This window comes from Microcebus murinus, chromosome 4, assembly GCF_040939455.1.
Source record: "Microcebus murinus isolate Inina chromosome 4, M.murinus_Inina_mat1.0, whole genome shotgun sequence".
Classification (NCBI taxonomy): Eukaryota; Metazoa; Chordata; class Mammalia; order Primates; family Cheirogaleidae; genus Microcebus; species Microcebus murinus.
Genome location: NC_134107.1, coordinates 114,333,643 through 114,338,366, shown reverse-complemented (window position 1 = coordinate 114,338,366; position 4,724 = coordinate 114,333,643). Strand labels below are relative to the sequence as shown.

Below are 4,724 nucleotides of genomic sequence, written 5' to 3'. Positions count from 1 at the left end.
CTGACAGTCCAGAAGCCACGCATGCTGCCGCGTGACGGCGGTGTCGCGGCTTGGGACAAGAGGAGGCCCCACGGTGCGGGCTGGGGCGCCAGGCACCGCGGCGGGCGCTGAGGGTGGGGGTGACCCCCGCCCCGGGCCGCCGCCTCGCTCCCAGAGAGGGGACAGAACAAGAGGCAAAAAAAAAAAAAAAAAAAAAGAAGAAGCCTACGGCACCCGGTATTCCCAGGCGGTCTCCCATCCAAGTACTAACCAGGCCCGACCCTGCTTAGCTTCCGAGACCAGACGAGGTCGGGCGCGTTCAGGGTGGTGTGGCCCTAGACGGCGGAGGGCGCCCCTGCCCCGCTCAAGAAGCCGAGCCTCTCTGCGCTTCCCCGCCGCCTCCTCCCGCCCCAGGCCCCGCACCGGCGCTGACCCGCGCCGGGCCGGGCCTGTTGAGTTCACCGGCCGGGTCCGGCGGGCTCCGAGGGACGGGGGTGACAGGCGGGGCGGGGCGGGGCGGGCAGGGAGCGGTGGGCCGGGGTGGGGGGCTGTCTCTCTATACACACACACACACACACACACACTCACACTCACACAAGATGCGCCTCCACGGCTGGACTCGCCAAGGTGGAGACCTTCCAGCCCCCTTCCTCTCCTCGCCTGGCCTCCTTCACCTACCCGCCCCCCACCCCCAGCTCGTGGCCGCCGCCGCCGCCGCCGCCGCCGCCGCCGCCGCCTCCGCCGCCGATTGCGCACGCGCGGATCGCCCGCCCTTTGACCCCAGGCAGGGGCCGCCCTCCCCGACAACCCCTTTCAGCTGGGCCCCCCACCCTGTGGGTGGGCTGCCGCCTATTCCCCCGGGCCCGGGCTGGGGCACAGCGCATGGGGGAGGGGAGCGAGTGTATGGGGCGTCTCTCTCTCTCTCTAGGGATGTGTCCCATGGGTGGGGTGGCGTGGTTTGTGGGGCGCTGAAGAAATCAGTCCCCTCCATCTCCTACCTCTGGAAAACGCCCAAGCCCTTGGAGAACTGCCGGCAACGCGACCGGGGGCGGCCGGGACCCTCCTCTGTGTCCTCCTGTGGCCCAGTCCAAGGGGCCGGGGCCTGGGCCTGGCCGGGGCTGCATTGGACCCCGACCACCCTGGCGTGTGGACTCGCTAAAAATCGGCCATTAGATATTGGATTCCAGCTTCATTGAGGTCATTTCACTAATGAGTGCACCGGAAAGAGTTTCCTAATCCATCTGTGAGGGTGGCAACTGAAAGAGAATTTTAAAGCTGACAGAATAGGCGAGGAAAGGCATAGGAGATTTCCACACCCAGTAAGGAAGCCTTTCCCGAAATGGAAGAAAGAAACGAGCAAACAGAAACACCGGTAGCCCGCCAGGATCAGAGTCTGCCCCCGAGAGAAAGTACCCTGACCAGGTTCACCCGTGGGTGGGTGGCGAGCTAGCGGCATTCAGAAGAGCGAGGCCCGCAGTCTGTGCAGAAGACACCTGCACTCGGGTGTGTGTGGCGGCACGATTCACAAGCAGCTCCAGATGTTAAGCCAAGGAGAAGCCAGGGAGTTCCCAACGCCCCAGGTGTCCTCAGCCCACGACTGGCTGCTGGGGGAATGCGAAGCCCGGCTCCTTGTCTCAGAGCGGGACAACCAGGAGGTGTGACGTACACCCCGGGGTTCCCAGGAGGATCAGGCTGAAGCTGGGACTTGGCCTGAAAGTGTCCCCTCGCATGGCCACCCCCTTCCCCTTCCTGCTCCTCTACTCCTGGTGCCCCTCCATCCAGGGGCCAGACCTTAAAGAGTCACCCGCAAGAGAATCCTGGTCCCAAAGGAGCCTTCTGGGGGACCCGTGCTGAGAGAGGTTGTGGGCATGGCCCGCTGGGGCTCTGCCCGACCCAGGGCTGAGAGATGCAACCTCCCAGCTCTGGGTCCCTGCAGGGGAAGCGTTGGCAAGCACAGGGCCAGTCCTCCAAAGGCCCAGGTGCAGGGAGCCCAGGCCAAGCAGCCTGTGGAAGAAGCCACCCCGGGAAGACGACTGCAGGCCACGGCCCTTCCCACCTCCTCCTCCTCCTCCTCCTGCTCCTCCACCCCCCCGACCTCCCACCCCCCACCCCCGACATGGCGCAGGGCTCAGAGACACCTCAGACACTTGCTACCCAAAGTGCAAAGGGCATCAGTTGCTCCTCCAAACCCCCCCCCCTGCCCAGCAGACCGCGTTGTCCAGCCAGCCCCCGGGCCTCCCTGGGGTGCCCAGCACAAAAGTGCAGACAACCACCGGACCCTCAATCTCAGTTTTCGGATGTTTTTGCCACTCTAAGGACCCGCAGGCCAGCTGGGCCTTCTGGCAGGACAGAGAGCCCCGGAATCCGACGTGGAGAGCTGGGTGTACGTCCCCACGAGGAGGCGGTCCCCACCTCCGCGGCTCTCCCCTTGCGGGGGGGGGGGAAAGCAGCCACGGGGCCTCGGAGAAGACACCAGGCTGGGCGCCCGCCCCACAGTGGGGGCACGTCCCCCGCAGGCCACTTAGCGACGGCCGCCGGCCGGCGGACGGTTGGGTGGCGCGAGACGCTGCGGCCGCCCTGCTACCGGGTTCCTGGGAGGGCGTCCTGGAACCAGCGTCCACACCAAGCCCTTGGAAGGCCCAGGCGACGGAGGAGCCCCGTCAGGCAGGGGCCGAGGACGGTGACGGCCCGGGCGGGGAGGAGCGTGTCAGGCAGGGGCAGAGGACGGTGACAGGTGACAGGCCGGGCGGGAAGGAGTCAGTCAGGCAGGGGCCGAGGAGGAGACGGGCTGGGTAAGGGTTAGGGTTAGAGTCAGGGCACAAGTCACAATCGCAAAGACCTGGAAGCGACCCGAGTGCCCATCGACCCACGAGTGCGTAAATGAAATGTGGCGCGTGGACACCACGGAGTGCTATTCAGCTAGGAGGAGCAGCGGTGAGAGGGCACCTCTCGTGGTTCTCCTGGCCAGAGCTGGAACCCGTTCCAGTAAGCCAGGTAGCCCAAGAATGGACACACGAGCACCACGTGCTCGCGCTCACCAGCAAATGGGTACGAACCGATGGACACCTAAGTGGACACAGAGGAATCACCTTCATCGGGTGGGTGTCGGGCGGGTGGGGGGAGGGGATGGGCATACACCTCCATTAGGAATGGGGTGGGTGCGCACCGACTGGGGGATGGGCGCACTTGAGGCTCTGACCCGAGGGGGGAGGCTGGGAGAGGGCAACGTACCCGACCTTAACATTGGTACCCCCACAATACGCTGGAACGACATCAGAGGTAAATGAATAAGAACACAGGGGGGAGGGGGGCACGGGCAACACATGTCACCTTAATACTTGGACTCCCATCATCTGCTTGAAAAGAGAGAGAAAAGAAAATGCAATCATAGAGATAAGAGACACTTTTTAAAAATAATGAATCCGAAGAGAAAAGTAAAAGGAGGCCTGTGGAGCAGGTCTGGGTGTGACTCCGGATCCCCCAACATCAGGTGCCACCACCAAAGATTCCTACGTGTAGCCCATAGAACCCCAAAAGCAACGGGACGAGTTCTGGTCACATACTCCCTCAAAATGACATCCTGGCCTTCTTCTGGAACTCCCTCCCCTCTCAGACTCTCAAGGTTTCCTCCAGCGTGTCGGTTCCCACAGAGCAGACCTTTGGTCTGAGACCTGACAGTCCAGAAGCCACGCATGCTGCCGCGTGACGGCGGTGTCGCGGCTTGGGACAAGAGGAGGCCCCACGGTGCGGGCTGGGGCGCCAGGCACCGCGGCGGGCGCTGAGGGTGGGGGTGACCCCCGCCCCGGGCCGCCGCCTCGCTCCCAGAGAGGGGACAGAACAAGAGGCAAAAAAAAAAAAAAAAAAAAAGAAGAAGCCTACGGCACCCGGTATTCCCAGGCGGTCTCCCATCCAAGTACTAACCAGGCCCGACCCTGCTTAGCTTCCGAGACCAGACGAGGTCGGGCGCGTTCAGGGTGGTGTGGCCCTAGACGGCGGAGGGCGCCCCTGCCCCGCTCAAGAAGCCGAGCCTCTCTGCGCTTCCCCGCCGCCTCCTCCCGCCCCAGGCCCCGCACCGGCGCTGACCCGCGCCGGGCCGGGCCTGTTGAGTTCACCGGCCGGGTCCGGCGGGCTCCGAGGGACGGGGGTGACAGGCGGGGCGGGGCGGGGCGGGCAGGGAGCGGTGGGCCGGGGTGGGGGGCTGTCTCTCTATACACACACACACACACACACACACTCACACTCACACAAGATGCGCCTCCACGGCTGGACTCGCCAAGGTGGAGACCTTCCAGCCCCCTTCCTCTCCTCGCCTGGCCTCCTTCACCTACCCGCCCCCCACCCCCAGCTCGTGGCCGCCGCCGCCGCCGCCGCCGCCGCCGCCGCCTCCGCCGCCGATTGCGCACGCGCGGATCGCCCGCCCTTTGACCCCAGGCAGGGGCCGCCCTCCCCGACAACCCCTTTCAGCTGGGCCCCCCACCCTGTGGGTGGGCTGCCGCCTATTCCCCCGGGCCCGGGCTGGGGCACAGCGCATGGGGGAGGGGAGCGAGTGTATGGGGCGTCTCTCTCTCTCTCTAGGGATGTGTCCCATGGGTGGGGTGGCGTGGTTTGTGGGGCGCTGAAGAAATCAGTCCCCTCCATCTCCTACCTCTGGAAAACGCCCAAGCCCTTGGAGAACTGCCGGCAACGCGACCGGGGGGGCCGGGACCCTCCTCTGTGTCCTCCTGTGGCCCAGTCCAAGGGGCCGG

The 4,724-nt window shown here is 65.5% G+C and overlaps 2 non-coding genes across 2 annotated transcripts; both read right to left on the bottom strand.

The window, feature by feature from the left end:
• Window positions 1-201: 201 nt before the first annotated feature.
• Window positions 202-320, bottom strand: LOC142870672 (5S ribosomal RNA). Its single transcript, XR_012919035.1, has one exon. It is a non-coding gene; the product is annotated as a 5S ribosomal RNA (ribosomal RNA).
• A 3,531-nt stretch (window positions 321-3,851) lies between these two features.
• LOC142870664 (5S ribosomal RNA) lies at window positions 3,852-3,970 on the bottom strand. Its single transcript, XR_012919034.1, has one exon. It is a non-coding gene; the product is annotated as a 5S ribosomal RNA (ribosomal RNA).
• Window positions 3,971-4,724: the final 754 nt, after the last annotated feature.